A 23,995-nucleotide genomic window follows, 5' to 3' on the forward strand; every position below is an offset into this window, starting at 1 on the left:
TGCTTGTTTTCCAGCTGAGGCTGCACAAGCCAATACCCACCTCTCCCCTTTGAATATTCATTCCCCGTCCCAAATAAATGTCCCCGCTTCCGTTTATCTGGGGCGCCACGACTCTGGAAATGATCCCTCCCGGTCTCCTATCTGCCGTGAATACACTTTACTTTGTGAGACAACTGCTCCTGGTGGAGAGTCCGATTTAAGTCGCCGGGAGGGAGCTCACCGTGGTTTCGGTAACACCAGTGCCCGTGAACTGAGCCGGGCCAAGTGACGAACCTCGCGGATCAGTTTCCTCGTCTTTAAAACGGGGAAGATTGAATGAGTTTGGACACAAAAAGCACGAAGTATATGGGACACAGGAAGGGCTCCGTCCACTTGAGCTACGTCTCTGTCCTTCACTGTTTGCTGTCACTGTCGTGGTGGTGCTGGTGGGAGTGTGGCGTGGGGGGGGGGGGTGCTATTTGTGGTGGTCCTCACACAACCCCCAAATTACAGTTCAAAGCCACCACCCACAACCTCTGCCCGGTCCCAAGTTCAGAATCTCAGGGAAGAGACTCTGATTGGCCCAGTGGGGGTCAGTGCCCACCCTCGACCAATCAGGGGTCAGAGAGGCAGGAGGAGGTCAGGTGGTGTGAGCGCAGCTCTCCGGAGCTGTGACGGCGAGGGCAGTGGGGGAGGGGCATTCCCCCCAGACTGGGGGATGGGCTCGCAGACACCCGGGCTTCTGCTGCATCTTTACTGCTAAAAATAAACTATTAGTCTCTGGCTATAAGAATTATACATTTACTCTGTCAAAGCAGTTTAATCAAATACTAAATGGTATAAAAGCAATTTTAAATTGCCTATGTTTGCCACGTATTTTGTCTCTCTCTCCCTCTTCTCTACCTATTTATAATTTTTTTATAATACATGTGGATACACACGTATAAATACATTTCTTGTCCAAAACTGTGGTCCTGCGTTGCTGGCTGTTTGATAACCTGCCTTTTCCCTTACGTCATTGTTGACCTCTGTGCAGATGCCAGGCTGAGTTTGAACCACGTGGCATCGCCAACCTTCAGCTGTTTTGACCTACAAGAATGGCAATATCGTAGTGTTTAACCAAACACATCACTAGTTCTCAATGACTGGCTAGTATTCCATTGTGTGACTATGCTCGTTTGTTTTCCAGTGTCCCCTATTACTGGGCACTGATGGTATTTTCAGTTTGGCTCTCTTCTGAGTCCCACCACACTGGTGTTTTATACCATCTGCGTGCTGGCCCCGTTATCTCCAGGGCTTTCTTTAACCGTGGACGCTCCCCTGGGCCCACGGAAAGGCAAGCATCAGCCGAGGGCTACAAACTGGCTCCAGTGTTTGACTTAGCTGTTCACTCCCGGCGAGGAGAGTTTGGGGTTCTGACCCCTTCACTCCCAGCCAGGAATCCCCCCCAGCAGGTGACCCTCTTGAGTCACTCCTGCCTGACCCGGGGGCTCTGGGAGGCTCAGTTTTCATCTCTGCCTGGGAAGGGACTGCTCCACGTGTGAAGGGGAGAGGCGGGCGCTGGCAGCCCGGAGGTTAAGTCCCAGGGCTCCTGGGTTCTTGGCTCCCTCCCAGGCCTCCTCCACAGCTGCACGTAAACAGGAGCTCTCCCGGGGGACCCTCCCGGGCGTCTGCCCCCACACCGCCCCCTCCCAGCCTTGCTCCCTGGAGCCCCCAGCACCTGCCATCATAATGTAAGTGTGATCTGGCCCGGAGGAGGGGCCTGAAGACCAAGGAGCAAAAGGCCAGCTGTCAGGAGGGGGGCTGCTGGCGGCGAGGCCCAGCTGCTCCCTGCCTCCCGTCCAGCTGGGCTCCATCACCGCCCGGGGCAGGGGGCTCCCACACCCCGCTCACACGCCTTTCACCCTGAGCGGTGGGGAAGCTGGGAAGGCAAGGCAGGGGGGAGCTAAAGTCAAGGGGCAGAAGGCGAGCAGCCAGTTCACCGAGCACCTGCTGTGTGAGGTGCTGCAGAGGCAGCCTTCACCATTCCAGTGTTTTCTGAGGGAGCTGCCCACTGAGCAACCCTCCCCCTTGCTCTCCCGGCCCAGGGACCCTCACCTCCTCCACAGAGGAACAAGGACACGGGTTCATTCGCAGCATAGACCTTATACCTTGAATTCTGATGGGATGAAAACTTTAAAGAACTTATGTCTCAGAGAACGCCTGGAAATGATTCCATTTATCGCCGACATTTTAGAAGGCCAGTCAGTAAAGTGAGGAACCCCTAACCAGGTGAAAACCGCTTTACAACCAAGAAGGAAAAGCCTGAGCCGCTGCCGCGCATGGGGACCCAGGCACGGCCCTGTTTTCCCAGGACAAGATAAAAGGACGTTTGACTGAGCTGCTGGAAACTCACCATCGGTCTGAATCCGTGCTTGAAAAACAAACCCGACGTGCTGACGCTCTGTACAAGTCCTTGTGGCTGCGTCTGTCTAGTGAGCAGTGACCCAGCGCTGCTCCTCCGTGAGCTGCTGCCCCACAGCTGCGCCTGCTCGGACCAAACCCCTGAAGTCGTCCTGACGTCTCTTTCTCTGCGCCCCACGTCCAATTAGCAGATCCCGTCACGCCTTCCTTCAGAACATATCCCCAGAAGGAATCTGCAATCTGGAAGCATCATTTGACGGTGGTCAAGATGAAGCTGACAGCTCCTCCCAGATGGCTTCTCACGTGCCAAGGATTTTCTGTTCCCTTCTATTTTGTATCAGTTGGAATGTCCTCGGTTATAGGTGACAAGGACCTTGGTCTGGCTTGAGGAAAGACTATTGGCTCATGTGATTGAAAAGCTGAGGGGTAGATCCGGCAAAGCCTGGATCAGGAGCTCACATAACTCAACAAGATCCATTTTTTCTCTCTCTTTATCTTATTGTCCCACTCTCTGTCATGTTGGCTCTCTTCTCAGGCTCTTCCCTCATAGTAACAAAATGGCTGCCAGCAACTCTAGCTCTTACATCCCCCTCAGGCTCTCACTTCCAGTGGAGCAGAGCCCCTGGATCACTGGCTCTAGTGGGCCACATCCACGTCCCACAGCCACCCCATGTTGGTGAGGAGCATCTGAAGGCTCAGCTGTGCTCGGCCTTGCAGGGAGGCGGGGCGGAGAACCAGCTCTGCTCAAACCCTGAGAACGGGGCCTGGGGGAGCGGGGTTCTGCAGAAGGAAAGTAAGAAACAGAAACGAGAAGGAGGGCTAATGGAAGGGGGCTAACCAAGTATCAGACGGCCACCACACCCAGGACACTGCCCACCTCGCGGGACCCTCCCAGCCTCAGAATGAGCAATAAGAGGTTACCTGGTCCCAGAGGCCCTCTCAGCGAGGAACTGGAAACATTCCTGGGAAGAGAACTGCTTTTTCCGAGATTCCGAGATTATTCCAGTGCCCTCACCTGCCCGGGAGTCCTGCTTCCCAGCAAGGGAGGCTATCACGCCGGGCTTTGAAGAACATCTCCTGACAAGCGGGAGACAAAACAGCGACAAGGAGCTGAAATATTTATCCCAAACCCCCGTGCATCTGCCCACAGGAGAAGGATGCTCTGGAATCTGCCTCTGAAATGACAGTCTCCCGTTGATTAGCGCTCTGACAAAATCTACTTCAGGCAGCAGCCTCTTCTCCTCTAAAAGGGATGCCAGGATGTGGCCAGGATTCGGGGGGTCTTTGGTTCTGGCTCGCTTATTTGGGGTTGCACCGTGCTGCGTGTCCACAGAGAGAGGAGGGCGGGGCCTGGGACGACCTCACAGCAGTGCAGAGGAACGACCTGCCAGTCCACCGTCACAGCGTTTCTTCCTGGAGGGTGGACGTCAGAGTGCAGGGCGTGGGCTCCGACCCACTTCTCTCCACAACTCAGGGGTCCGAGGGGAGGAGCAAACGGTCAGAGGCAAACACTGAGGTCACTGCCCGACATGGGGCCTGCGCTCAATAAATGGCCGGATTTTTTTAAAAAGCCATCATCGTGGTGAGAGTAAGATTTATTAATGTGGGGATCATTCGGCCCCAGCTGCACCCTGACCTCCCCAAATCAGTTGAAAATGATCTAGCTGCTTTTCAGCAACTTCTGGTCTGGACTCTGCTTCTTTATACGAGACTCTGTTCTGCGCCTGGGCCACAGGGGCCCGGCTGTTCTCAGGGTACACTGCTGACTCCTTTTAGGGTCCATCGTGTTACCTCAGAGGACGGAGGTCTGTGTTCAGGATACTCCAGGGAGCAATGACACCGACCCTCAACCTCAGGCTCAGGTGCCTGACTTGCAGGAAGCCAAACACCAAGACGGCCGTGCTTGGAGATGGAGGAAGTTTGGTTTGAATCGGCCCAAAGGAGAAGGCGGAAGCCTGGGTTTGCTCAAATCCTCCCCGCCAAGAACAGAAAGCCGAGGGTTTATGGAGCGAAGGGGCTTGGTGGGAGGAGCTTCGGGGAGACAAAAGGGTCCCTCCCGACAAGCCCCTGGGCAGGCTGACTGGGGCTTCACCTGCTGGGGATGGCCATTCAGTGATCACGACCTCCCGGAGGGCATTCTCTTTCTCCTGCAGAACTAGCTCCCCAACCCTCAAGACCTGGGTCAGCCCTCAAGTTCAACAGGAAAACTGCAAATTGACAAGATTCTTCCACATGTGTGTCGGGAACAAGGTCAGAAGGCAATCCTGTTCTTAATGAACATCCACAGTACGTCTCAGCGCCCGGCTTCAGTAAGAAATGGAGAGAGCAATCCGAAGAGCCAGGCATCACAGAGTAAGAAGCTTATTCAGGGCTCTAGATAACTCTAGGGTCCCAGCGACACCATTTCCCACGTGGAAGTGGGCTTGTCACGTCCCTCCTCTGGGGGTTGTCACTGCGAGTCAGCCGCTGACTCTTTCTCCTTTGAGCTCCCGGGAGAGATGACCTGACTGTCTGGCCACCACCAACAGCACCGTACATCCCTGGTGGGCACAGTGTCCCAGCCAGGCCACCGAGGGCATCTTCTGAGATAATGCTCTAGGCCTGAAGTAGACGGTGTGCCACTGAGGTCCTCCCCTCACGGCTGTTGGGAGTGTCGCTGGCTGGTGCTGAGACCCTCCAAGGGCTGCCTTCAGCCTCTGACATCCACCACCTGCACGGTCAGGCCCCTTCTTGGGTGGCGTGCATCCAAAGCCAGGGCGAAAGGCCCAGGCCCGCTGCCCAGCTCATGACCACTCTGCAGGGCATCCCCACTCCAGAGCCCCCCATGGGGTCGGCGGAGGCCTCTGTTTTGACAGCCCCACCGCCCAACTCCTCCTCCACCCACACGCTCATCGCGCTCCCGGCGAGCTCCTGCACAGCCGTTTGTCTCAGGGTCTGCTTCCCGAGGAGCCCCACCTGTCACAGGCCCTCCTCAGGCAGTGAGAGAGGGGTGGGGGCCAGCGTTGCCAGATTTAGCAAACAAAAATACAGGATTCCCAGTTAAATGTGAATTTCAGATCAATAATAAATAATGTTTTAGTATAAATATGTCCCACGAAATATTTGAGACATATTCATTGTTTGTTGTTGACCTGGAGTTCAGATCTGACGGGTATTCCGTGTTTCATCTGGAACCCCAGCAGGATGGCAGAGTACGGACTACGCTCTAGATCCGAATGAGTTGGGGGCCGTGGCACACCCTCAGGGCATCAGAGACTCAAATCCTACATGGAAGTCAGCTTGGGTTTCTCTTGTGAGAAATATAACAACTCAAATGTGACCTTATTTTTGCTAACAAGAATAATAAAAGTAATAAAAGTAACAACCACCGCACACTGAGGGCTAACTCTGTCCTGGACTATGCACTAAGCATTTTAAAGCTCTTAACCCATCTCTTAACTCATTTAATCTTCAAAACAACCTTTTGAGGTCAATGTATCAGTTAGCATCAAGTCCAATATAAGTAAGTGACCGAAAATCCAAATTACCAGTGGTTTGAAGAAAATTAAAAAATCCAGAGTAAGCAATGCAAGGCTCAGACTGGAGGACCCCCAGCCTTCCCTCTTGTTCTACCACGTGTGGCCTCCATTCCGAAGGTCACTCCCATGGTCCAAGAAGGCTGCTGGAGATCCAGCCATTACATACAACTCCAGCCAACAAGAAGGAAGAAGCCACAAAGAAGGGCACACTCCCTCCCTCAGGACACTTTCTAGCATACCAGCTGATGCCCCTTTTGACAGAATTCAGTCGTGTAACTTCAGTGTAAGAAAAGCTGCAAAATATAGTTTTTATTCCAGCTGTTTACAGGTTCAGGTAAGAATCAGCGTTTACTTGCTAAGGGAGAAGTGTAGTGAGAGATAATTAGCAGATTTTACCACAAACAGGTACTATTATTATCCTCATTTTTGGATGAAATTGAGACTCAGGAAGATTAAATAACTTACGCAAGGTCACTCAGCTGACAGCCTGGCCCCAGAGCCTGTGCCTGTAATAACCTCTATCCTATAATTCGATTTAATTGGACTTCATAAATGCCTATTACGTAAGTAGGATCTGATGATCGGCAAACCTGTTTGCTAAAACATAATATTCAAACAAATCCTGAACATTAAAATATCAACACTTTGTAAAACACTCTAAGGATTGTAGCAAACGCAGGAAAACTTAGGCAAAAATGTTTAAATAACACACACAGAGACATGAAGGAGAGGAAAGGCCAGTTTTCACAGCATCAGCGGTCCTGCCCGGCAAGGAAAGCCCAGCCCAGGCCCAGAAGTCCGGGTTCCCGGGATGATGAGAGACGGAGCAAGGGGACATATGGGGGGTAGAGCGGCTTGGGGTGGGGTGGGGGTGCGCCTGTGATCAGCAAGAATAAAGCTCCAGCCCGGGGGCCTGAGTGACCTTGACGGGGGCTCCGTGGGTTTCAGAAACTCAACAACACCCTGCAGAGCCTCAGACTCTGACAGCCCAGGGAAACGGCCTGGGAACGAGAGAATTCTCCAAGAGAAATATTATTTGTATCCCATGCTTGTCAAGCGAATAACCCTCCCCCACCCCAAGCCAGCGGAAGGGAAATTTGAAACATGTAATTTAGAAGCTGGGCTACAGGGAGGGCCTGGCTCCCCAGAGGAGGCTGCCCGGGGCCTTCTTGAGCCCAGCAGCTCTAACCGTTGGGAGGAACTTTCTGGAATTCCACAACCTGGTCGACCCTCCTCCTGCTGGGATTAGGTTGCTCAGAAAATCATGGTTTCACAGAATGCAAAAAAATAAAATAGACCTTCGAGACCACGTAGGCCTCAGAATTCAGCTGGGTCTCACCCCGGGGGCGACGGCCGCTGGGGCACCACCCTGCGCAGGTGTGCAACTCGGAGGCCGAACTTAACAAGCCAGGCACTCTGCTGCTGCGTGGTCGGTGGTGTCTCCTGTGGGCACAGCACAGTGCAGGGAAGCCCGTGGGCCGTGCTTCCTGACCCTGAACGTGGCAAAGCCCTTCGCTTGGCAGAGGAGGTGAGTGAGGCTCCCGGAGGGAAAGCAAATTGCTCTGAGCCTTCTGGTCACTGAGTGGGCACCAGAGGTCAGTGCTCCTGAGTTCTAGCCCAGTCTTCCTTTTACCATTAGCATCTGAGACGCAGCTGGAACTTTGAACAGAGCAATTCCTGATGGGCATCCACACTCCACTCAAAGAGGAGTGGCTGTCCTTCCAAGGACACCCATCTCACTGTTCCCCCATCTGCACTCGGGTCTGAGCGCGGCACAAGCGGAAGATGGAGACGTTTGATGCTGGTGGGCAACATCCCCCCAGGCAACAGGAGAAGTGACGCTTGTGTGCTGCTGTGACAAATGGTCCCCAAACCACAGTGGCTTACACAGCACGGCAGGCTGAACGGGGGCCCCCTGGAGGTGATCACGTCCTAATTTCCAGAGCCTGTGAGTACGACACCTCACATGGCAAAAGGGGTTTTGTACATGTGATTAAAGATCCTGAGGTGAGGGGATTACCCTAGATGACCAGGGTGGGCCCAAGAGCCCTTAAAAGAGGGAGTCGCGAGGGTCAAGGTCAGAGGTGAGGGGGTTACCCTAGATGACCAGGGTGGGCCCAAGAGCCCTTAAAAGAGGGAGGCGCGAGGGTCAGAGTCAGAGAAGGAGACGGCAGAGGAGAGAGACTTGAAGATGCTCCGTTCCTGGCTCTGCAGATGGAGGAAGGAGCCAAGGAATGCAGGCGGCTCTAGAGGCGGGAAAGACAAGGAGATGGATTCTCCTAGAGGCTCCAGAAGGAGTGAAGATGAGCCAACACCTCGATTTTAGGATCTCTGACCTCCAGAGCTGTAAAGCAATAAATCTGTGCTGCTTTAAGCCACTGAGTTCTGGATAATTTGTTACAGCAGCCACTGGAAACCGACCTGCACGGTAAGAGTTTCCTTCCTGTGCTCATCTCAGTCTGTGACGGGAGATGGTTTTCCTTCCAGTTGTGACCAGGCCTCCAGGACCTTCCCATCAGGAGGGGCTGCAGCTGACCAATGCACAGAGAGAGAGGGTGGGGGTGGACGTCCTACAGGAGGCCTGGCGTGGAGGTGCCCTGCTCGCACCCTGCACTGGGCAAACGGGTCACACCGCAGCCCTGAGCTGCAAGTCACTCCTGGGAGCCCAGGAGGAAAGTCAGAAGGGTCTGCTGAACACGAAGCACTGTCTCTGGACTCGCTCATCTCCTTTCCCCTCCTTGCCAACCGCCCCACCCCTGATTCTTTTTTTTTTTTTTTTAAGGAAGATTAGCCCTGAGCTAACATCTGCTGCCAATCCTCCTCTTTTTGCTGAGGAAGACTGGCCCTGAGCTAACATCGTGCCCATCTTCCTTGATTTTATGTGGGATGCCTACCACAGCATGGCTTGATGAGCGGTGCGTAGGTCCGCACCTGGGATCCGAACTAGTGAACCCCGGACTGCTGAAGCGGAACATGAGAACTTAACCACTACACCATCAGGCCAGCCCCTCTCCCCTAATTCTTTAGGCCCTTGAGAGTCAAGAAAATGTGGCTCTGCTCCCAGCCTGCTGTTCAGTAACCATGAGCAATGCACTGAGCCTCTCTGACCTGCTGTGTCCTCAACTATTAAATGGTGAGGGGAGGACAATTATTGTTGCAATTGTGAATATATTATTTTCTAGGCAATATTATTATACAGGTCTCAGTGTTAAATTAGATGATGGGGCACAAAGCAAAATCATTTCCCAGAGGTTCGGAGCCTGGGGGCATCCTCAGAAGTGGGCGTTGACCTTTTAAAATTGCAGATGCTGGGCACCCCCCGGGGGAGGGGGGCCCTCCATGTGTGATGATTCTGCAGCTGGATTTCTACTGCTCAGTGCAAAAGAAGGGCGTCAGGAAACCAATGCCCACGCTCAAGAAAGGACCAACACCAGTCACTTAAGACACGGTGTTACCACGCCCAGGGGCGTCTACATTGTAAACCTGAGCTCAAGCCTCGAAAACACAAGGCCAAGAGAAAGCAGCCAGGCACAAACGGCCACGTGGTGTGTGACCCCCTGTATATGAAACACCCAGAACAGTAAATCCGCAGAGACAGACGCAGATTCGCGGCTGCCTGGGCTGGGCGGAGAGAAAGGGGAAGACTGCTTCATGAGTACGGGCCTTCCTTTTGGGGCGATGCAAATGTTTGGAACCAGACAGAGGGGATGGTTGCACGGCCTTGTGCACATACTAAATGCCGCTGAATCGTACACTGTAAAACGGTTCATTTTGTGTTACGTGAATTTTACCTCAATTTGTAAAAAGTACATCAACTCCCCTTGTAGAAACCTCAGGACCTGTGTTGAGGCCAGGATGCTCCCCAGGAGTCCTGAAATTAAATGGGACGTTCCCAACTGCTTTGCCTGCACGTGAAAGGCCTTCCTGTGCTAACCCGAGGCCCCCACGGCACCGACAGCCATTGCAAGGACAGTCACTGGCTGTCCAGACACCGTCCCCTCTGTCCAGGGCCCCGGCCTTCATTGCCCCAGCTGCCACGTGGAGCTGGCAGCCACGGCTCTCGGCTGAGTCTCTCCCCGGGACTTGCCCTGCTGAAGAGGGCCGTATCCCCAACCTCACACCCCCAGCCCGGGACACCAGCCTTGTGCCTCATGGGCAGGTTAATGGGGGCTTAGAGGCTGGGCCCCTCGATTGAGGTGGGACAACGGCAGCAGCACCAAGCTCCAGAGCCCCCGTGGGACCGGTGAAGCCCCCGTGGCCACCACATCACCATTTGAGGCCCCTGCCCAGCCTGCTGCCCTCAGTCCCCACACGTTATCCCAGGGCCCTTCCCCCAACCAAACGCCCGCAGGCAGATCTCGCTCTCAGAAATCCAGGACGTGCTCCAAACACGAGCCAGGCTGGCAGCATTCAGAGCAGGGCTCTCACTGGGGGTGAGCATCCCCGCGCACAGCTGGCAACGTTTGCAGGCACAGGGCTGTCACAGCTCAGGGTAGGATGCTGCTGGCATCAGTGGGCGAAGTCCAGGGACGCTGCTGGACGCTGTTCAAGGTACAGGCCAGCCCCACAGCAGAGGGTCATCCGAATGTCAGTGGTGTGGGGGTTGAGAGACGCCATTCCGGAACACAAGCCCTGTAACAACAGGGCCTTTCTGTCAGGGGCCTTGCTCCGACCCCTGCAGCTAAGAGAGTGCCAGGCACAGAGCGGCTGCTCAGTAACTTCTGGATCGAGTGAGCAGTGAGTGTGTCGGCCACAGTCGCGACACAGCCTGCTCCTCTCTGCTAAGGCTCGCAGCAGGTGCGTCACCCGGGCCCCGTTTCACTGGCCTCTTCCCCCTACAGGTCGAGGCTTCTGGTCATCCGCTGTGCCCACCAGGTGGCCTCACTTCTCATCGCTCTCCTTCTTGCCCGCAGTGTCACCGTGTCCTCACCCAGCACCTTCGGGGTGTGGACGCCTGGTCCCCCCATTCCTCGACGGACCCTCCCTCCTCACTGAGAACCTGTCCCCTGCCCCGGTCACTCACGACCCCCTCATTCTACTTACTTACCGCACAGCTCTTACTATCACGCAGACGTCCCTGCTTTGCTCATTGGCGTTTTTTGCCTGTGCTGTCTCGGAGCCACCAGCACGATGCAGGGTCTGTCTCTGCTCCCCTCGGGGCCCCACAGCTGGCCAGAGGGCGGCACATGCAGACACTCAACAAATAACTGTTTGGTGATGAGATAAATAAATGAACTGGCAGAACAACTTCTACCCGGATTGGGATCCCAGGACCCCCAGCGATGGCCTCCTGGACGTTCAGCATGATGCAAGGCAGCAGGGGTGGCCCCATTGGTAACAAGGGCGCCTGCAGAACTTGGAGGGCTGTCAGCCCCCTCCCTGGAATGGGACGGGGAGCGGCCCCTCCGGCAGGGCAGAGGGGTGGTGGGAGGGAGGGCAGCGAGGGGGCGGGAGGCCCGGATTTTGCAGTGGAAGGTTCCAGGCGGAGCACTCGCAGGCTGAGTGTTCCCAGGGCGACGTTGGCTCCACTCGCTCGTGGAAGGACTCTCAGTTCCATCACCCAAAGCAAGGCCCCCTGCTACCCTGCGACCCAAAGGCCTCGTATTTCCCTCGCACGCTCTCTGATCGCCCCCCATAGGCTGGTGTGTATTCCAGGGCCTGCAGATAAACCATTGGTTTTATGGGGTCAATCTTACTCCCACCAGGAAATAAAACAAACACACTGCATTGCATTTTGGGAAATCTGTCTCGTTCCATACATGGATGCCTCCCTCTGGCAGTCGAGGCCGTTCCCGGGCCAGGCGGCTCCTCATCCCTCTGGGACCCGCCCGCTGCCTCCACTGAGCACAGGCCTCTCCCGGCCGCACCGCGCCCAGTGTGCACGCCTCCTCGTCTGGCTTCACCCGCAGGACCAGCAGGCGGCGGGGCTGTGTGCGCTCAGCCTCACCCACCCACCGAGAGAAGGGAACTTTGAACGGACAAGGAGCTTTCAGAAATCTGTAGGATGGAGCTCTCAAAAAAGCTATTATTGCAAGTCTCTTTGTGAAGGGAACCCCGAGACAGGTGAATGCAGAATGGCAGCTTTGTGGAGCCATGGTCTGCAGCCTGGGAGGTGGATGTGACGACAGCACACTCACCGACCTGGAAAGACACTTGTTTCATGTGCAACCGGAAGTGGCAGAGGAATTATGGGGAGGACTCTGGCAAATGCTGCCGGGACCCCACCCAGATCCCCTCAGCCTCCACGCTTCCTGGGCCTCTGACCTGACAGCTTCCAATGCAGCGCCTGCCTGCAGCCACTTCGCAGATGCGCCAGGGGTGACATCCTCGTGGGAGCGAGCGGCCCTCGGGCAATGACTGACAGGGGCAGGTGGTAAGTGGTCTGGCTCCCTCATGGGATAACTCGCGGGCAGGTCGGACACTGTCCCCGGAGGCCCCAGCTGCCCACCATAGGAAACTTCTCACTCTGTCCACCCAGCTAATCCACCCTGGGATCAACTCCCAACTCAGTCACTGCCAGGCAGGACCTAGGGGTAAAGAAAGCAGGGGTTTGCAGCTGGAAGCTCACGGGGCCAAGGTCACACCCGTCATCTCCCTTGGCCACCCAGGACACGGGAAGGAGAAATGCCATTTGTGTTAGTTTACTATTGCTCCCCAAATGAACCACCACCAACTCCATAGCTGAAACAACCACCACTCGTTGACAGCTCGCTGCCCCCTCTGCAGGTCAGCAGTCAGACAGGATCTGGTCCTCTGCTCGGTCCCGCAAGGCCAAAGTCCAGGTCAGCAGGGCTGCCCTCTGTCCTGGAGGCTCTGGGGAGGAATCCGCTTCCAGGCTCGTTTGGGTTGCTGGTCAGATTCGGCTCCTTGTGGCTGTAGGACCGTGGTCCCCAGTCCCCGCTGGCTGACGGCCGGGGGCAGGTCTGTGCTCCTTGAGGCTGCCCGCATTCCTTCTCGTGCCTGCCACGTGGCCCCTCCAGCAACCGTGCTTCAAATCTGTCTTCCCATCCCCACATCTCTGAGTCCAGCCAGGGAAAGTTCTCTGCTTTTGAGGGCTCATGAGATTAAAGTGAGCCTAACTGGAAAATCCAGGATAATCCCCTGCCTTAAGGCCCATCACCTTGATCAGGTCGGCAGAGTCCCGTCTGCCATGGACCACACCACACTCACAGGTTCCAGGGGTGAGGGTGTGGGCATCTTTGGGGGGCCATTCTGCCCTCAGCATTGCTGTATCACAAACAAAAGCTGATGCAATTCCCAGTCTCCCTTCTCATCTCAAAGATTCTTTGTGGATTCTTTGCTCAGGGACTGTGCTGGTAGACCTGAGACAAAGGACATCAGGAGGCAGAGGAGTCAGGCCTGCATGGAATTGAAAGCAAAGATTTCCCTCCCTGACAAGAGCAAGGTGTGGGAGGAAAAGAGCCTGCCTTGTTCTCCTGCTTGGAAAGCTGTCATCTTAGGGATGCTTGACTTGGAAACGTGGCAGCCATTTTGCCACCATGAGACAGCACCAAGCACAGGGATGGCAGGCCAGGAGGAGGCCACTGCTGATGTTAAGGCATCAAACCAATCCTGGCACCATCTGTCTCCAGAAGACTGGTGAGATTACTAAATCCATAATTTAAGCTATGTTGACTGAGTGTTCTGTTCTTTGCTAACGAAAGCATTCCTAACAGATATGTGTAATGGTTGTGATAGTGATAGTGTTAGTTTTGGATTATTGTTCAGCAAATAGTGACTCCCCTCTCCTTCGCAGTATGGGCAGAATATCCCTCCCAACCCTGTTGACCATGGACTTGGCCATGTGACTTGCTTTGACCAGTGAACATCAGTGGATGTGAAACAAACAGTGGCCTTTAACATGTTGCCTGCTTCGGCTTGGCTCTTGTGCCCCAGTGATCTGACACGAGAAGAACATGCCTGTGATCAGCCGCTGCCCCCTCAGCCTGGGCCCCAGAGCAAACACACATGGAGCTGAGTGAGCCCACCCGTGCCTTGTGACCCAGCCCAGCAGACCATCAGCCTGAAGCACAGAGCCCAGCCTGGGTCGGCCGAGCCACAATCGACCCACCTTGTTGCTGCAAGCCACCAAGCTCAGGGACAGCGCGTTACACGGCGCCACTGTGTCAAGAGCTGACTAACATGAGGATGGACTTGCCGGAAGTCTGCACCCTCCCCCTCTCCCCAGGACTCCCGAAGTCAGGCAGAGGTGGGTGAGGAGCCTCCTGATACTCCGGGGATCCAAGAGCACAGAGAACCTATGCCACCCACTTGTGGAAGAGGATGCGGGGACTGGCCAGCCCAGACGCACGAAGGGGCAGCTGTGTAAGGAACATGGGTCTGGTGTGCTGGGGAGATCCACGGAGTTTCCTCTGTGCAAGCCCCGCCATATGCACAGAAGGCTTCCCCGGAGACGTTCTGCTCTCGGGACACAGAGGCACCAGTGAGAACTGAGGACCAGGGCATAGGGCACCTGGGCACAGCCTGGCCCAGATGCCACTTGACCCCCTGCAGCTATACGGGCCCCTAAGCAACACTCCAGGGAGGGGAGCAGCCCAAACCCCTAAAAGTAGGTGCCTGCACAGGGGCTGGAAAGAGAAAGGAACTTCAGTCAGGGTTATGGCCCTTGCGCACAGACAGCAGACAGAAACTCACACCCACTGCGGACGCGAGCTTCCTCCGGCCCTGGATGAGGAGGTCAGCTTGCTCCGGTTCCGTGTGTCTCTGCTCCCACTGGGCTAAACCAGGGATGGCAAACCAGGGCCCGTGGGCCAGATCCAGCCAGCGCCTGCTGTTGTCAATAAAGCATTATTGGGACAGCACGCCCATCTGCTCACATCCCGTGCTTGGCTACCACGGCGGGACTGAAAGATGCGAGGGAGATGGTCTGGCCTGCGAAGCTGAAAATACTTATTCTCTGGCTCTTTGCTGAAAACGCTTGTCAACCCCTGCACGGGATCGTCGCTGACTTTCTTATCCGCTCCAAACCCTAATCCCCACCTTATGAACGGGCCTCCACTACGGCAACGCAGTGAGCACCCGAGAAGGACACACACAGCATTAGCAGGACCCAAACTGGATTTACAAAAGGGACTCACCCCTCGAGTGGGCCAGGGAGCAACTGCCCACGTACCACACAATTCTTCAGACTCCCCTCCAACTAGCCAAGGGGATGTCGGGGCCTGCCCGGATCGCAAGGCATCTGTACCCACTCATGTCCTAGAAAAAGGACTTTTCCTCTTACTGCTTGCATGGCCCCCTGCCAAACCCCACCCCCACCCCACACACGTCTTACAACCCTCCCTCACCCCAGCGTCCGCGGGAGAGGCCGAAATGAGAGGGCTCCGGGCTGGAGCTCCACATGGAAAGCTGCTTGCCGGACTCCACCCAGCGCCTGGATGCCCGCAGAAATCTGTTTGTCTCTATTAATCACAGGCGGAATCTGCAACTTGAGCCCCGTGCACCAGAAATGAATGGAAAAAGTGCAACCTGACCACAAAAGTATTATTTTATAAATAAGGCCCTTCAGTAGTGGTTAATTGGATACACATTTTGCAAGATTTGGGGAACATTAAAACTATCATACTCAAATTGACTGGCTGGGTTCGTATTACAGTCAGTGGCCATTTTCCCTGCAATGTCAGGCCCCAGGTTGCAAATTCTATCTCAGAGACTTTACTTTTCCCTTAAGGATGTCACTTCTCCACTCCCACCCTTAAAAAAAAAAAAGAGCAAGATTGATTTAGTGTATGTTTAACAGCTCCATAAATCACTCAACATGCTCGAATCTCATCAAAATTCTGCCAGAAATGATTTTCACTAAAGCAGATGGCCTGTTTGGGAAACTAATTTGCAAGCTTTTGTCTCCACCAAATTTCAATGTGCTCCTACTGTGTGTCTGCCTACACCCAGCAGTGGAACTGAGAGGAGCTGTGTCCAACACGTGGCTCGACATCCCAGAGGAAGCGAAAATTCCAAGAGCTAGCAGGAGAAGAGGATGTTCAGGAACCCGGGAGAGCCACTACGAAGGTTGTGAGTACAGGCCATGCCCCTGTCTGTTCTGGGGCCGGTTAAAATTCACGGATTTCTCAGGGAGACAGAAGATCAAATCCAAGACAAGGATTTGGGAGGGAGCACCAGCAGGAAGGCTGGCTGCTCGGGGAGGCCAGGAACTTCATTCACATTATCTCTTTGATCCCTCGAAACGACCCCACAAGCAGGTCCTGTTATTACACCTGATTCACGGATGGGAAAATCAAGTCTCTTGGGTTTCTCAACTTTCCCATCAAAATGCTCAATACCAGATGAAAAGGAGCAATAAAATTTCTTTGAAGTTCTGGAGCTTTTTGATTTGATTTTTACACTCGGCTCTATAATCCATCTCAGTTTGTTTTGATATAAAAGTGATGTTTTTAGTTGTCTATCAGTTGTCTATCGGAAATTCCACAAACTTTCCTCCCAAAAAACCTTCTAATAAAATAAATTTTCCCAGAGGATGTATCTCGTTTCCTCTGGGGCTTCTCCAACTCCTTCACCCACTGACTGGTACCCAGAGGCTGAGCAGGCTCCAGCGTAAGCTCAGCCAGGGAGCAGATCTTGTAAACGGGAGGCCTCTGGTCCTCTGTCTGTTTTTGTTTGGCCTGTGTAGTGTTTTTAAGTTTTTACCAAAAAAATCCAGACTTTCAGGTCCTCATGAAATATGGGCCCCAAATAGCCATCATGTGGCTCTGAGTAATGGCAGCCCCTTCAGGTGGGGCATGAGTTCTGTAGTTTGCCACAGTCCCCACCACTCTCTAATGTCTTATACCTAAACTATGTCACCGGCTTATATACTCATTTGGATCCTAGAGGCATTGAGTATGTGTCCTTGTCTTGGAACTATTGGTATTTGGGGTACAAAATGCTGAAAAGCCATGGAGCCCTCCCTGGTAAGACAGAGAGGGCCACAACAACAAGAAAGAAAAAGTTCATTCACAAAAGAGCTGGCAGAGCCACGGAGGGAGGAAAAAGCCCCAACAGTGCTCAATGAAGCCTTTTTATTTTCCACTCTACCTCTGATGTTGCTCAAAGTGATGGATTAGAAAAGCTCATTTCCTTTGGTTGAAAAAAAAAAAAAAAGAACAGAATGCAAAAGAAAAAGCCAGTGTTCAATAAAACGTGGAGGGATGACGCAACGGTGCCGGGAACCTCGGGCGGAGCTGTTAATTGCTTCCTCCCCGGCCGCTGGTGAGCCCCTCTCCCCTCTCCCCTCTCTCTGGACTTGGACGTGTTTGTCAAAGAAAGTATCGAGCCTCCATAACTCTCTGAAATGATACAATACATCACTTGAAAGTAAGCTGGGATCAACACGTTGTTAACTGTTTGATCTGGCGAGTCAGAATTAATGATAGGTATTTTGCACAAAGAGAAAAAAATGAATGTTAAAAGCCTATTTACGTTAACTAAAGACATCCCTGCCGCATCGGGCTGAGTTGGAGGCGATTTCCTGCGGCACAGCTGGTCCATGTTTGTTAGTCTGCGGGTGGGTGGCAGCAACCGGTAATCAGAGCCAGATTGAGGGTGCGGGAGCCCAAATGATGGGGAGACAGGAAGCTGCAAATAGAAAACCCCAGTGACTGACTGGAAAAAGGGGATCCCGGGTTAGAGTTCAGAGCAAACTCCTTCAGAGCTTTGGGGAGAGTTGGGGATCAGTTTCTTCATCTGAAAAATGGGCTTCATTCTGAAAATACTATGCTTAAAGAGGCTGGGCACGGGGCATCCAGTGGGGAAGAGACCAGGTCCCTACCTTCATAGATGTTACATTCTCAACAAAAACACTTTAACCAATAAGGGGACAATAGATTAACAAATAAGAAAATTCCAGGCCATGATGATACTATGAAGAGAACAGGGTGAGATGTACCCAAAAGGGACCAAGATGGTTGGTCAGGGAAGGCCTCTTGGAAGAGGTGACACTAGAGTTGAGCCCTGAATGAAGTGAGGATGGAGTGAGCCAGGCAAATACTCCAGGGCCAAATGTTCCAGCAGAGGCCGAAGCCCATGCAAAGGCCCTGAGGTAGGACTAGGCTTCAGGGTGTTCAGCTACAGCAAGGTGGCCCACGTGCTGGAACTAAGGGAGGGAGGAGAATGACAGAAGAGGCTAGAGAAACAGGGACAACAATGCGTAAGGCTCTGGAGCAAAGAGTCTGGTTGTTGTGCTGAGAGGGAAGGCTCCGTTAGAAGTGTCTGAATGGGACAGGAAGGAGATTGATCTTCATTTAAAGAATCTCCCTGGCTCCAACTGCAGAACAGATTGTGGGGGTGGGGGCTGTGGAGCCCGGGAGAGGGGGCAGAAGCTGTTGGAGCTGTCCAGGCCGGGAGGAGGACTAAGGGCCCATCCAGGGCCGGCACACCCTAAGCCCAGCTGGAACCAGTGAGGCAAGCCAAGCCCTCACCACACGTGCAAATTCTAAGGTTGGAGAGGGAGATGCTGAAAATCTCCGGAGTCAAGATGAATAGACCCGATCCGTCTTACTGATTTTTCCTTTGGCCTTAGGTTCCAGTACAGTCAGCACAGCACTGTGACTGATCCTGTCTGTATTTTAGAGTTTTGGTATGTTGGCCACCACAGATTGTTTTTACATTACCTTTGGTTTCTTAAAACATTGCACTGAAATCCGGGTGATCTGGATGACTGAGGTTTTGGCGCCCCCGTGCATTTTGCCCCCCACCCTAATTCCACCCCAGACAGAGCAGTCAGCAAATGTGAGCAATCGCTGTCATCACTGTCCTTCTTTGCCGTACAATATGAAAAAGCTTACCTGGCCACCAGGGGCAGACAGGTGCAAGGTGCAAGGTGGCTTCTGGAACCTTCCCATTCTCCCCAGCCCACCCAGGTTTACTGAAGTGGAGAAGAGCGAAACCTTTACAGCCACCTTCTCAGGAGTCTCGGGGCTGTGGCAACAGGACCCACCTCCCGGCCCAGGCGGAGGGGAGACGTGGGCGTGGGAACCTCTGCATCTCCGGGAACCTGAGCGGAAGCTGGCACCGCACGGGCCACACGTGACTATCACCTGGGGAGCGTCAGGTTGTTCAGATGCTCGGGCCCCACCCCAGACCAGCCCTGACAACCTCCGGGATGCGGCCCCGTGCCCCCTGGCAGGTCCAACTGTCAACCTGGCTGAGAACCCGTCTGCAGCCAGGCCTCGGTGAGCATGTCTGTGGACCTCCACGCTCCTACTTCCATTGGTGGGTGACTTCGTGGCAGCCTGGCCTGCTGGGCCCGCCTGGGCTCCAGGGTACAGCCGGGAGAAGACAGACACCCAGGACGGCCCCTGGGGACGTTCCCACCCTCAGCCCGGCACACCTGGGTCTCCCCGCGCGAACGCCGCAGACGGCGCCTCTGATTGGTCCGCGTAGGTCACGTGGCAGCCCTGAGCCAATCAGCGGCCTTGGCCCGGCGGGCTCTGCGGCACCAGCATGGCGGCCCCCAGCCACCCTCGTGGTCGCAGTGCTTCTCTGGAAAGCGGTGTGGACTCCGGATGGCTGGGGTTACAACAATGTCCCCTGCTTCTGGGGAGCTGGAGATGAGGGCTGAGAGAAGGCTGGGGAGTCCCCTGAAGCCCTGTCCGCAGGGCAAGGGCCCTCCAAGAAGCTCCGAGCAGCCCCCGCAGCCGTCTTCCTGGAGGAGCACGCGCCCCTTCCTGCCTCGGACCGCGTCGGGGCCTCCGGAGCACCCGGGGATGTTTCGGGTTCATCGAATTTGCTCTGTCCGCCCGAACAAACGAGGGGCTTCCTGGAGAGCCGGGGACCTTCAGGGAAGACCTCCAGGCCGGCCCAGCTCCCTGTGCGGAGGTGAGTTTCCAGGCCCCAGGTAGCCCTGCGTGGAGGGCGGTCGCCGGTGTCCCCGCCCACGGCAGAAATTCCATCACAGCCCCTCCCTGTGGCGGGAAAGTTGGGGTGAGGGGCGGTGGCAGAGCAGGACAGGAAGCAGCCAGTCTCCTTCCCAATGTTCCAGATCGTGCTGTCATCACATAGTGGTTCGAGTTAATCACAGTCATATCGTACATGTATAATATAATAAATATTAAAAATATATATTACTGACAATAATAAAATATATAATATAAAAATGGTTTTTTTATATTGCAAAGGATTTTCACTTGTATGAGTTTATTTCCATGTTTCACAAAGGCTGTGATGAACACCCTGGTGGCACTGACATGGTTTAGGTAGGACACAGACAACTTTTTTTATTTAACCTATTTACTTTTAATTATATTGGAAAAAATATAGCAAGCACCTCGAACACATGACTTAGAGATAATCGCTTAAGTGGAAGCTAAAGTGGGTATTTAAATGAGAAAGTAAGAGGAGGGAGTGGGGTTGATTTATACAAAATGTTGAATAATAATAATATAGGTATTTTATGGGTACAAGTAAAAATCCTGGAGGTGAGGGACTGAAATTTGGGGAACACTTGCTCAGTTTTTGGCCATTTATTCTGGAGAATCCATTTGATGTGTGCCATTGTCTCCAGGTGACGGGTGATGAAATGGAGGGAGAGCAACGAGAAATATATCTCAAGTCACACATATGGTGATGAAGAGCCAGGCCAGAATGCTGGATTTTTTAAACTCTTGGTTCAAAAGTCTTGTCATCGCCACCAAGCTGAGCAGTCATCTGTCACCCTAAAATGTGATTTTTCCAAATTCACCCCAATATGGTGTTTCTCAAGACTTCTCTGGAAGCAGAGAAAATACGAGAAAAAATGTTGATTTTCACTTTGTCCTCATTTTTCCTTCTATAGCAGGGGTTCTAAGCAGGGGGGTATTTGGCTCCCAGGGGACATTTGGCAATGTCTGGAGACACTTTTGGTTGTCACCAATGGAGGTGGGGGTGGGGTGGGCATGTGGTGGGTGGAGGCCAGGGATGCTACTTACCATCCTACAATGCACAGGACGCCCCCACAACAAAGAAGGATCCAGCCTCAGATGTCAGTAGTGCCAGAGTGGAGAACCCTGCTCCATAAGATGACCCATCTCACTCACAAAATTAAATCTCAGACTGAAGGATCAGAAATCTGCTTCGGCAGCCTAGGGTTCCCTGGTTCGGGTCCCAGGTGTGGACCTACACACTGCTCATCAAGCCATCCTGTGGCAGGTGTCCCACATATAAAGTAGAGGAAGGTGGGCACGGATGTTAGCTCAGGGCCAGTCTTCCCCAGCAAAAAGAGGAGGATTGGCAGCAGATGATAGCTCAGGGCGAATCTTCCTCAAAAAAAACACAAAATTCTGCCTGTCTGTTGCAGTCTTGAAGTTTGCCCAGAAATTAAGATTTTGTTGGCTAAAAAAATAGGGCGTGTTTTCTCAGGAATAGCTATCAGATAGTGATGTCTTTAATAAGAGCTAACATTTACAGAGCCCATATGTTGTGCCAGACGCTGGCCCAACGACTTTGCCTGTAATCCTCACAGCCACCCCATCAGGTGGGTACAGAAAAGGAAACTGAGGCACAGAGAGCTGAAGCCACTTGCTTGAGGCTCCACAGCCCAGACCCCAGAGGCAGGATGTGTCCCCAGGCGTCCGGTTCTGAGCCTGCGCTCTCCACTCACTGTTATTCACAACAGTGTGGAGCCTAAATTGTAAGATTTTATGTTTTCTATGGGACACACTTTAATGATTTTCCTTATTAAATGGGAAAAAAATGCCACGCATAAGACTTGTATTTTCTTGAGCTGGGCTTTAGGAAGAAAGAGGATACAACACTGTTCTGGGTTATTCCACGTTACTGCAGCTTCTTCCCCTGCAATTTCCCTGTTTGGCCTGAATTTCCCTTGAGTCCTCGAGTGCCGTGTAATCTAGATTGGAGGAGTTCATGAGAGGGTTTCTGTCCGCCTTCCCAGGCCCAGGACAGCTCGTCGGCTTGTTGGAGCGAGAGTTTCAGGCTGGACGGCGTGAACGGGGGCGGGGCTAGACTGTGCAGGTCTTCACGTCCATTTCCAGGGAGCCGGGTTCAGCTGGTTCCGATCACCTGCCGGTCACTGTGCGAATACATCGCACGTGTTATTTCATCTTCGACCCAACTCTTTGGGCGTAGAGATTGTTTGTGTTTTTTATTGAGGTAAAATATGAATTTTTGTTACATGAATAAAAAATTCAAAACTTTAACCATTTTAACGTGTGCAATCCGGTAGCGTCTAATGCATTCACGGCTTTGTGAGAACATCACCACTAATTCCACGCCATCTTCCTCACTCCAAACAGAAACCTCCTCTCCATTAAGCACCCACTCCCCCTTTCCCCTCCCCCAGGCCCTGGCAACCACTAATCTTCCCGGCTTGATGGATTTGCCGGTTTAGGACATTTCCTATAAATAGAATCGCACAAGGTATGGCCGTTTGTGTCTGGCTTCTTTCACTCAGCATCTTGTTTTCAAGGTTCATCCGTGTTGTAGCAGGCATCAATACTTCCCTCTTTTTTGTGGCTGAATAATATTCCATTATACGGGCACACCACATTTTGTTTCTCCGTTCATCTGTTGGTGGGTGTTGGGGTTGTTGTCACTGTTTGGCTCTTGTAACAGCGCTGCGATGGACACTCGTGTACAAGCTTTTGTGTGTACACTTGCTCTCAGTTCTCTTGCATTTATTATTTATGAGTAGGATTTCTGGGTCACATGGTGACTCTGTGTAAGATATTCTTATACAGCTGAGGAATCCGAGTCCCGGTGTCAACTGGCTGGGATCACGCAGTAGTAAGCGTTAGAGCTCGGGCTCGAACCCAGACCCCTGTGTCCCCTGCTGGCCATGAATGAGGCTTGGGAGAAAATGCTGATGGATCATATGACACAAACCCTTGTTTATTTATTTTAACTTTTATATTATTTTCTTGGTTTAATTTTCTTTCATTATAAAAGTAATGTGTGCTCATTGCAGCGTGCCAGATGATCTTTAAAAGCAAGTATATTAAAATGTACACGATTAATGGTCCACATGCTTTAAGCGGTTCTTACTTTTGAGGTTATTTTCCTCAGCAGTAAGTGCAGCGATGGCACAACATGCCGACAGCGCGATGCTCAGGTTTTAGTCACTTTAACTTTGGGAAGGAGGGACAGGTCCTCAGCGGCCAAGGGCTCCACTGTTCCCACCAACGGGAGTGAGGGGCTTCAGAGGCCCTGAGCTGAGCCATCTCGGGAAGCTTCTGTGCTCTCCGCAGCCACTGAGGCTTGGCCGGCAGCAATGGGACCCGGAGCCAACAGCATCAGCTCCCGGGTTAGGGCAGCACCGTCTGACCTATGTCTGATTCCCAGGAAAACTGCTGTTTTTCCCTCCCATTTTTTAGATGAGGAAACTGAGGCTTCGACAGGTGAAGTGACTTCCCAGGTAGCAAGGAAGCGGCTGGTCTGGGCGTCCAGTCCAGCTTCTCTGACCTTGCAGCCAGAGAGGTTTATTTACTGTACACTCTCTGCCTCTACGTTCTGTCGCGATCCTACAAGCGGAGCCTTCCTTGTCCCCAGTTTGTAGACAGGGAAACTGCGGCTCAGAGACGGGGAGAGATCCAGCCGACATCACCTGGCTACAGATGGAGCCGGGCTGGAACTCAGACGTCAGGTCCGAGGCCCTTTGCCTACAAGAAGCCGTTCGCCAGCAATGCTGGTGTTGATGAAATGCGTTTCTTTTTGGCTTTCCAGCCGGATGCTTAAGGCTTCCAGGCTCCCACCCTGGTTAGCTGGCTGGGCTCTGTAACTTACACACAGGCCTTGGCTTCAAATCCCTCCTCTGGGCTAGTTGCTTAAGGAGAAGTTAAATGAAATAAATTAAGGCATATCTATTCCGTGGAGAAATAATAAAGAAATAGCCAACTCGTCCAAAGAGGTTATTTTGTGCCACAAACTGGATAAAACACTTTCTATGTATTAATTCTCACAACAGCCCTTCGATCAAGGTACTGTTTTTGTTTCCATTTCACAGATGTGGAAACTGAGGCACAGAAAGGTTAACAACTTGCCTGAGGCCACTCAGCTCCCAACTGCCAATCCGGGCAGCTCTGGAGCCTGTGCTTAAGATCGCGCCTAGAACTGCATCCACCGGTGTGGAAAACTCCATGAGCGCAGCC

The 23,995-nt window shown here is 53.1% G+C and overlaps 2 long non-coding RNA genes across 2 annotated transcripts; one reads left to right on the top strand and one right to left on the bottom strand.

The window, feature by feature from the left end:
• Positions 1–16,919: 16,919 nt before the first annotated feature.
• LOC111770042 (uncharacterized) lies at positions 16,920–19,268 on the bottom strand. The gene is made up of 3 exons (XR_002802957.2): positions 18,701–19,268; positions 17,337–17,492; positions 16,920–17,203 (listed from the first exon to the last, which is right to left on the bottom strand). It is a non-coding gene; the product is annotated as an uncharacterized lncRNA (long non-coding RNA).
• Positions 19,269–19,347: 79 nt separating this feature from the next.
• On the top strand, positions 19,348–22,047 carry LOC138920156 (uncharacterized). Its single transcript, XR_011430874.1, has 2 exons — positions 19,348–19,733; positions 20,419–22,047. It is a non-coding gene; the product is annotated as an uncharacterized lncRNA (long non-coding RNA).
• The last annotated feature ends 1,948 nt before the right edge of the window (positions 22,048–23,995 follow it).

This window comes from Equus caballus, chromosome 22 (genome assembly GCF_041296265.1).
Source record: "Equus caballus isolate H_3958 breed thoroughbred chromosome 22, TB-T2T, whole genome shotgun sequence".
In the NCBI taxonomy this organism is placed as follows: Eukaryota; Metazoa; Chordata; class Mammalia; order Perissodactyla; family Equidae; genus Equus; species Equus caballus.